An 11,295-nucleotide genomic window follows, 5' to 3' on the forward strand; every position below is an offset into this window, starting at 1 on the left:
CAACTATTTAAAAAAAACACATATTCTCTCTCTCTCTCTCTCTCTCTCTCTCTCTCTCTCTCACACACACACACACACACACACACACGTACACAGTTTCAATAACATATATAACAGAAAAGTTTTAAAAAATTATGGCACACATATTGAACCATTAAAAAAAAGCAGTTGATTGAGCTCTTACCTTTAATAGTTGAGGAAAACCTACAACCTAAAAAAATGTAAAACCTGTAAAAAAGAAGAAGAAGTTAAAAAGTAGATTCTCTCTCTACATCACTCAAGAAAAAAGAAGAAGAAAAAGTTAAAAGCAAAAGAAATACTAGAAGGTGAGTTAAGCAAAAGAAAATAGTAGAAAGTAAAAGGAAGAAACTTGCACTTGGATCATAGAGACCAACACTTTTTTCCTCATCGAGAGACACAGCCATTGATTCTTTTCCATAGAACAAGACTATCTGTGATTTGCTTCATCTATCGTACCATAACAGAATTGAGTCTCATTTTAGGGATCCATCAGTCTAGCCTAACCCCATCCAGTCCCATGGGTTAGCCAACCGTCTATCCACTGTAGTGATAGGATCCATTTAGGAATTTGGTTATGTTTTGTCCCAGGTATACCAGGGAAAAGAGTTCCTAGCCCCCCTAGTTGGCGCTTCATGCAAACTTCAAGAGTCACACCACTTACACACCCAATATGAAATTGCCTGTTTCACAGATTCAACTGTCTTTAAAACAATCTTTTAATGAAACCATAGTATCACTGATCATAATCCTCCAAAATATCTAGTTGAATTCTAATTTCCAATCATTCTTTCATCGGTGTACCTATGGCATCATTGGCCGCTTTCTTGGTCCCTCATCCCCACCGTACCAAAAGCTCACCATTTAAATCAAATCGAGGCTGGTCAAGACCTCGGCCGACCTTGGTACTACGCGAGACGTCCTCCGTTGACTCTCCGTCTCACAGCTGTTACAACTTTATCACTTAGGTCTCCACGACCTCATTCACAAGATGGTCCAAATGCTTGCCCAGCATTCTTGACATAAAACAGTCCTTTAAAAATAGGTCATAAATACAGTTTCTAATGAATTCTCATCTTTCCACATTGTTCCACATCATTTCTCATTATTCCACATTCTTCTACATCAATTCACATTGCTTAATTCACATTCAATCATATGTATTCCCATAGTCCTTCATCCATTCTCATTCAATCACATTATATTACATCCCATCACATCTCATCCACTCTCATCTACCCATAGCCACATCACATTACATCTTATCCATTCTCATTCAATCACATTGTATTACATCTCATCCATTCTCATCTACCCATAGCCACATCACATTACATTACATCCATTCACATCATATCTCATCCATTCACATCTATCCCGATTCACATCACATCCATTTCACATCACATCACATCACATCCATTCACATCACATCTCATCCATTCACATCTATTTACATCACATCCACATCATATCTCAGTCATTTCATCCACATTACATCACATCCAATTCCATCCATATCTCTTCATATCCATACACATTCCATCTCATCCATCCACATCTATCTAGTCATTCACATGCACGTCTATCCACATCCATCCATTCATCCACATCCACATATATTCACATCACATCACATTTCATCCATATCTCATCACATTCACATCCACATCCATCTACATCACATCACATCTTATCACATCCACATCCACATTCATTTGCATCACACCACATCTTATCACATTCATTTGCATCATATCACATCTTATCACATCCACATCCACATTCATTTGCATCACACCACATCTTATCACATTCATTTGCATCACATCACATCTTATCACATCCATATCCACATTCATTTACATCACATCACATCCTATCGCCTATCCTCACATCTCATTCTCATCTCTTCATTCACATCCACATCCACATCCATTTACATCACATCCATCTCACATATCCTCTCATTCTCATCTCTTCATTCACATCTTATTCACATCTATTCACATTTGGTAACATTTTCTATTTTTGATACCGATGAGACTTTTCTAAATTTCTACCAATTGTTTGGCCTAGTTAAAAGTACTTTTTCTCGACAGATATTTTCATATTCTTTCTCAAATTCCTCAAGTGAATTCTATTCAATATTCTTCTTTTGAGTAAAAGATTCATGGGATTAACAAAAATCAATTCTACCCATATTTCCCAATAATACTAAAAATTTTCACTTTTGATAAATACTCATAATTTGAATCGTGCTAAAAATTCCTCTTTTTTCCATTTAATTTCTTGGATCTCAAATATCATGGGAATTCCTCTTTTTACATTTAAATGATTGAATTCCAAATGTAATGGGAATTCCTCTTTTATCATAAAATAAATTTATCTAAAATTTCTCTTTTCTTTAATAAAATATCCATTATTTTAATTTTACCAAGAATTCCACTTTTACTATTTAAATGATTGAACTCCAAATGTCATGAAAATTCCTCTTTTATCATTTAAATTTTCTCATGCATAAATTAAATTTATCTAAAGTTCCTATTCAAATTTAAATAAAAATATCCATTAATTCAAATATGCCAAGAATTCGACTTTCACTATTTAAATAATTGAATTCCAAATGTCATAGGAATTCATCTTTTATCATTTAAATTTTCTCATGCATAAAATAAATTTATCTAAAATACCTCTTTAAATAAAATATTCATTATTGTAATATAATAAAATTTCTCTTTTTTCATTTAATTACATGGATCTCCATTATCATGGAAATTCCGCTTTTTGCATAAAAATAGAAATACAAAAAATTTCTCATTTTTTTAATTAAATATTTATGCATAAAAACTAAAAATTAGTTTTTCATAAATGTACTGAAAATTATTATTTTAGCATAGGATGGCTAATCCTAGAATATTGTAGGAAGTCCTCTTTTCACATTATGTACAAAAATGAATTATGTATTAATTTCTAAAAAATTTTCCATAGCTCTGCTCCTATTACTAATATTTTTTAACATTTTTGAAAAGAATAAGACTTAGTAATATAATTATGATAGAATAACTATCATTAGATCTAAATCCAATTTATGGAATTAAATCATAAGTTTATCATAATTTTATTAGTATAAAAGCATAAAAAGCCATTTTCTTAACCTCTAGCTTCACAAGCCTAGAGTTTGATTTTTGAATTGAGAATTTATCAATGAGAAGCATTATTTGAATAGAGAATTGGTCATAGAAATGACCATTCTTTTGGAGAGAGAGAGATATACATAAAAAACATTCTAAATTAAGCATAAAGATAAACTTTTCTTAATTATTCATTAATTACAACTCTTAAGAAAAACTTGATTTGCATTATAAACACTTAATTAGAAACTTCTTAAGCTTGCGAGGGGTTGAGAAGTGAAAACATTGAGAATAGTAGAGAAAAACCATGAAATTACATCTTGCCTCTTGATTTTACTTGCTTCTCTATCTTAGAGAAGCCCCCAACCAATCAATTGGCTAGTGTGTTGAGAGGAAAGCTCCAAGGATGGTTGAAGAGAGAGAGAAGCTCCACTCTCTCCAAAAGTAGAGGATTTTAAAGGGATAATAAAAAAATATCATTATTTTAATAGCATGGTATAGCTTAAAGATAAGAATACAAAAGAATGAGGGTCTATTTATAGGTGAGGGAGGCCACTAATTGAGTCCAACTAAGTTCTAGAGTTTTCCAGCTCCAGTTTAGCTCCCATTTTGATCCAGTATGATCTAGGAGAGAGGAGAAATAAAAATATCATAATTTTTTTGATTTATAAACTCATTCACATGTGTGAAATAGGTACCAAGGTGTAAAAAATGTACCATTATTTCAAAATATCTCATTTTTTAGTAATATCTCATAGTTTTTAACTAATAAACCTTGTACTCAGTCAACTCTTCATCTTATGTGAGCATTTACTCATTTTTGGGTATTTTCTTTGGATTTATCTCATCCCCACACTTGGATTAATCCTATTGGCCCATAGGAACCTTAATTAGACCATAATCCAAAATTTTCAGAATCTTGACCCTTAGGCTAAGGTCTTTTAAATCATTTTTAATTGATTCCCAATGCACTTTGGAGAATTTATTTTGAACTTGTGTTTTTAGGGAATCCATTTGAGACACTAGGAGGATTTTTATATCCAAAGATATCTCAATTTTGGATTAACTCTCTCTAGATATTTTCTCTCTCTAGGCCAAAACAGGGTAAAACAAGATCTTTCTTTTATTTCAGAGAGGGAAATAATAACAAGAACAGAAGAGGAGGTTCTTACACCTTTACACCTCAAAAGCTGGAGGGAGGAATCTTACATCCTACCCCACTTAAAAAACGTGAGATGGCCTCATCTCGTAGGTGGAGTATAATCTCTTTCATCTTCTTCTTCTTCAATCACTTCTAGTGTTACTGCCTTCTTGGAAGTGGACGGCCGATTCGGAAACGTCTCTCTTTGACTTCCCCTATTCTGGCAGAGGTAGGGTTAGTTAGAGGGTCTACATCTTGGATTTCCCTGATTTTGGCAGAAAGGAACCTGATTACTCTGGAAGGAAGGAGCTGGAGTCTGGAACTTGATTACTCTGGAAGGAAGGAGGTCGAGTCTGGAATCTTGGTCCCTGATTTTCCCGCCCCAAAAACCTTCGTCCAAAAGGAGTTAGGCAATCCATACTGCGATGTCCAAATCCTTGACAGTTATAGCATTTCACTTCCTTGTTCAAGGGTGGAACTTCTGAAGTTGAATTCCAAGGGATCAAGTTCCGAGAAAAGGACCTTTCTTCCATTCTGAAACTTTCCATATTCTGAGCTTGACCTTGTCTCTTAGGCGGTGGAAGGTTGGAATCACCTTCTAGGGCTAGAAATCTTTTGAAAGATGATGGTGCTGGCTTCGGCGGGACCTTGACATCAAAGGCCTTGGCCAAATCCTTCGCCATCCGTACTGCTTCGGCCATGGAAACTAGCTTGGCATTCTTCACTAGGATATTCAAAGGCTAGTTCAGTCCCTGAATAAACCTGACCACCATCAGCTGTTCAGCGCTTGGCAAGTACTTGAGGAGGAGAGTGAATGCTTGATGATACACTTCAATAGTTCTGCTCCCTTGGGTTCACTATGAGAATTCGTTCATCTTGGTTTCCAAAAAGCCGGAAGGACAGAATCTTTTCCTTACGTAAATCTTAAGATCATTCCATGTCTGGGTATTCCGATCCAGATGGTTTGTCTCGTAGTGGTTTCTCCATGCCACTTTGGCTGTTTCTACTATCTTCAGCCTTGCAAGAAACATTTTACTTTTCTCGTTGTACCCGGTGACATCGAAGTATTCTTCCATTGCTTCGATCCACTTCTCCACAACCTCGCCCAAGTTTTCCTCTTTACCCTTGAAAGGTCCAGGCTGCGATCTATGAAGAGTTTTAGTATATCCAAGTCGAGCTCTTCCTCATCGAGTTGGGGTTTATCATTCCTACTACAACGACATGGATCCATGATCCTATCAATACGAAAATTCTTGTTAAGTCCCTTTTTTTATAATTCAAATCCGACTTTAGATCCAACTGATTCTGGGGTTTTTTAGATTGGTCAGTCCCCCACAGAATCTTGGGATAAAGATCCCTTCTAACAGAAGAACATACAGAACTCATTATCAGAGAATACTTCATTCATATTCTTAACACAGTTGGTCCATCAGACCGAAAATTCCATCTGAACATTCCTCCACGAGAATTTCAGTTATGCAGGTTCTGAATTTGAAATCCCTTAATTAGAGACTGGGTCAAGGTCAACAGTAGCAATCTGTCAAGCACAATCCACTAATCTCATAGTGATTTGCTGAAGTCACAATCATCATTCCAGTTACTATCATCATCACTGGGATTCGCCTAATTCATCCTCATTGTGGCTTTGTTAAACCTATCTTCTTTCAACTACATTTCAGGAATCATTATCTTTCAATCAGAATCCAAATCAACTCATCAATTCTTAACTAGAATTCTAAAATCATATCAACCAGCATTCAAATTCATCATCTGGATAGCATTTTCGCTTATAATTTCAAGGTCTTAGATTTACTTGTATATATTGTCTGTAAAGAGCTGCAGGTATACCCACGGTATATACGGGTAGTCACGGTCCTTGGAGTTATAAGGTAAATACCATCATATCTAAAGTCAGGGATTCCATACAATTGCGGTACTTCCATCTAAAGACCCAATTTCCAATTTATAAATTTTTCTTTTGAATATCAATTTGTATGAATTTCATCACACAATTACAATGTTTTATTAGTAATTCATAAATTTTTGACGTTTCTTGCTTCTCTGTTGATCCACTTTAGCCAATTCACTCTGATACCAGTTGAAAGATCCCTGTCCCCTCCGCGCAACGAATTCGGGGGTGCTAGCGATGGAAGTAGCACTTCTTACGCAGGGCAGAGCCTCTCACTCGGGGCCTCGCCACGGATATCCGGACAAGAGACTAATCCCTTGGTTCTTCCAAAATCGAATACGGAAAAACTTCCCTCGCCCAGGAACCCCGGGCGATTCCTCGAGGATATTTTTATTCTAACGTACTCAAGAGCCTAAACTAACTAGACTGATCTGACCGAACCCGTAAGTCACATGGTCAGATCAAGGAAGAAACTTGCACTTGAATCATAGAGACCAACGCTTTTTTCCTCATTGAGAGGCACAACCATTGATTCTTTTCCATAGAACAAGACTATCCGGAATGTGCTTCATCTATCGTACCATAACAGAATTGAGTCTCATTTTAGGGATCCATGAGTCTAGCCTAACCCCATCCACTCCCATGGGTTTGCCAACCGCGCATCCAGTGTAGTGATAGGATCCATTTAGGAATTTGGTTATATTTTGTCCCGAGTACCAGGGAAAAGAGTTCCCAGGCCCCCTAGCTGGTGCTTCATGCAAACTTCAAGATAGTCACACCACTTACACACCCAATTCACACAGATTCAGCTGCCTTTAAAACAATCTTTTAATGAAACCATAGTATCACTGATCATAATCCTCCAAAATATCCGGTTGAATTCTAATTTCCAATCATTCTTTCTTTGGTGTACTTATGGCATCATTGGCAACAACCAAAACGCTCACCACCTGTCCACTCAGGGGCCTTTTCAATAGTTCCTAGCTCATAGTACCTGGAAATATTTTCACTTATAGAAATCTAGATGGACTCTGCATTGAAGATCAGCAAGATCAACCAACAAATCCATATAAAATAGCCATGGACTCATCCGTTGAGGACTAGCAATGTAAATCAACCAGATCCATGCCTGAGTTCAAAAAACAACTCTAATATCTTGTTCCATTTTCTTCCTCAACGCACGCGTGGGGGCGACCCAGAGTCCGAGCACCGTATGGTTAGCACCCTCTAGGATTCTTCGCAGGTCACCTAACGCTTCACTCATAGGCCGCTTCCTTGGTCCCTCATCCACCGTACCGAAATTTCACCATTTAAATCGAACCAAGGCTGGTCAAGACCTCGGCCGACCTTGCTACGCGAGATGTCCTCCATTGACTCTCCGTCAGCTGTTGCAGCTTTATCACTTAGGTCTCCACGACCTCATTCACAAGATGGTCCAAATGCTTCCCCAGCATTCTTGACATAAAACAGTCCTTTAAAAACAGGTCATAAATACAGTTTCTAATGAACTCTCATCTTTCCACATTGTTCCACATCATTTCTCGTTATTCCACATTCTTCTACATCAATTCACATTGCTTAATCCACATTCAATCATATGTATTCCCATCATCCTTCATCCATTCTCATTTCTCGTTATTCCACATTCTTCTACATCATTTCACATTGCTTAATCCACATTCAATCATATGTATTCCCATCATCCTTTATCCATTCTCATTCAATCACATTATATTACATCCCATCACATCTATCCACATATATTCACATCTATCCATTCTCATTCAATCACATCTATCCATTCTCATTCAATCACATTATATTACATCCCATCACATCTATCCATATCTATCCTCATCACATCTCATCCATTCTCATCTACCCATATCCACATCACATTACATCACATCCATTCACATCATATCTCATCCATTCACATCACATCACATCTATTTCATATCACATCATATACATTCACCACATCTCATCCATTCACATCTATTTACATCACATCCACATCTATCCACATCATATCTCATTGATTCCATCCACATTACATAATATCCACATCCACATCCATCCATATCTCTTCACATTCATACGCATTCCATCTCATTCATCCACATCCATCTAGTCATTCACATGCACGTCTATCCACATCCATCCATACATTCACATTCATATCCACATATATTCACATCACATCACATTTCATCCACATCTCATCACATTCACATCCACATCCATCTACATCACATCACATCTTATCACATCCACATCCACATTCATTTGCATCACACCACATCTTATCACATCCATATCAAAATTCATTTGCATCACATCACATCTTATCACATCCATATACACATTCATTTACATCACATCACATCCTATCACCTATCCTCATCTCATTCTCATCTCTTCATTCACATCCACATCTACATCCACTTACATCACATCCATCTTACATATCTTTACATCTCATTCTCGTCTCTTCATTCACATCTTATTCACATCTATTCACATTTAGTAACATTTTCTATTTTTGATACTGATGAGACTTTTCTAAATTTCTACCAATAGTTTGGCCTGGTTGAAGGTACTTTTTCTCGATAAATATTTTCAGATTCTTTCTCAAATTCCTCAAGTGAATTCTATTCAGTATTCTTCTTTTGAGTAAAAGATTCATGGGATTTAAAAAAATCAATTCTACCTATATTTCCCAATAATGCTCAAAATTCCACTTTTGATAAATACTCATAATTTGAATGGTGCTAAAAATTCCTCTTTTTTCCATTTAATTTCTTGGATCTCAAATATCATGGGAATTCCTCTCTTTACATTTAAATGATTGAATTCCAAATGTAATGGAAATTCTTCTTTTATCGTAAAAAAAAATCTAAAATTTTTCTTTTCTTTAATAAAATATCCATTATTTAAATTTTACCAAGAATTCCACTATTACCATTTAAATGATTGAATTCCAAATGTCATGGGAATTCCTCTTTTATCATTTAAATTTTCTCATACATAAATTAAATTTTTTATCTAAAATTTCTCTTTAAATTTAAATAAAAATATCCATTAATTTAAATATGCCAAAAATTTCACTTTTACTATTTAAGTGATTGAATTCTAAATGTCATGGGAATTCCTCTTTTATCATTTAAATTTTCTCATGCATAAAATAAATTTATCTAAATTTTTTCTTTAAGTAAAATATTCATTATTTTAATATACCAAAATTTCTCTTTTTTCATTTAATTACATGGATCTCCATTATCATGGGAATTCATCTTTTTGCATAAAAATAGAAATACCAAAAATTTCTCATTTCTCTAATTAATTATTTATGCATAAATAATAAAAAATAGTTTTTCATGAATGTAATGAAAATTATTCTTTTAGCATAGGATGACTAATCCTAGAATATGGTAGGAAGTCCTCTTTTCACATTATGTACAAAAATGAATTATGTATTAATTTCTAAAAATTTTGCCATAGCTCTGCTGCTATTTCTGATAATTTCTAACATTTTTGAAAAGAATAAGAGTTAGTAATATATTTATGATAGAATAACTATCATCATATCTAAATCCAATTTATGGAATTAAATCATAAGTTAACCATAATTTTATTAGTATAAAATAATAAAAAGCCATTTTCCTAACCTCTAGCTTCACAAGCCTAGAGTCTGATTTTTGAATTGAGAATTTATCAATGAGAAGCATCATTTGAATAGAGAATTGATCGTAGGAATGACCATTCTTTTGGGGAGAGAGAGATATACATAAAAAACATCTTAAATTAAGCATAAAGATAAACTTTTCTTAATTATTCATTACAACTCTTAAGAAAAGCTTGATTTGCATTATAAACACTTAATTAGAAACTTCTCAAGCTTGAGAGGGGTTAAGAAGTGAAAACATTGAGAATAGTAGAGAAAAACCATAAAATTACATCTTACCACTTGATTTTACTTGCTTCTCTATCTTAGAAGAAGACCCCAACTAATCAATTGGCTAGTGTGTTGAGAGGAAAGCTCCAAGGATGGTTGAAGAGAGAGAGAAGCTTCACTCTCTCCAAAAGTAGAGGATTTTTAAGGGATAATAAAAAATATCATTATTTTAATGTAATACTGGTATAGCTCAAAGATGTAATATCATTATTTTAATGTAATACTGGCATGGTATAGCTCAAAGATGAGAATACAAAAGAATGAGGGTCAATGTATAGCTGAGGGAGGCCACTAACTGAGTCCAACTAAGTTCTAGAGTTTTCCAGCTTTAGTTTGGCTGAATTTGGAGAAGATTTGGACCAGTTTAGCTCCCATTTTGATCCAAGAGAGAGGAGAGATAAAAATATCACAATTTTTTTAATTTAAAAACTCGTCCACATGTGTGAAATAGGCCTACCTTAAAGACTCCCCCTCCTTACCAAGGTGTCAAAAATGTATCATTATTCCAAAATATCTCATTTTTTTAGTAATATCTCATAGTTTTTAACTAATATACCTTGTACTCAGTCAACTCTTCATCTTATGTGAGCATTTACTCATTCTTGGGTATTTTCTTTTATTCTTTGGATTTATCTCATCGCCTTACTTGGATTAATCCTATTGGCCCATAGGAACCTTAATTATTGGACTATAATTTAAAATTTTAAAAAAATCTTGACCCTTAGGGTTAAGGTCTTTTAAATCATTTTTAATTGATTCCTAATGCACTTTGGAGAATTTATTTTGAACTTCTGTTTCAGGGGAAACCATTTCAAACACTAAGAGGATTTTTATATCCAAAGATTTCTCAATTTTGGATTACCTCTCTTTATACATTTTCTCTCTCTAGGCCAAAACAGGGTAAAACAAGATCTTTCTTTTATTTGAGAGAGGGGAATAATTACGCGGTACTTCCATCTGAAGACCCAATTACCAATTTATGAATTTTTATTTTGAATATCAATTTGTATGAATTTCATCACACAATTACAATCTTTTACTAGTACTTCATAAATTTTTGACATTTCTTGCTTCTCGGTTGATCCACTTTAGCCAATTCGTTCTAATACCAGCTGAAAGATCCCTGCCCCTCCGT

The sequence above is a fragment of the Cibotium barometz genome, chromosome 31 (genome assembly GCF_041138505.1).
Source record: "Cibotium barometz isolate CiBa-2024 chromosome 31, ASM4113850v1, whole genome shotgun sequence".
Lineage (NCBI taxonomy): Eukaryota > Viridiplantae > Streptophyta > Polypodiopsida > Cyatheales > Cibotiaceae > Cibotium > Cibotium barometz.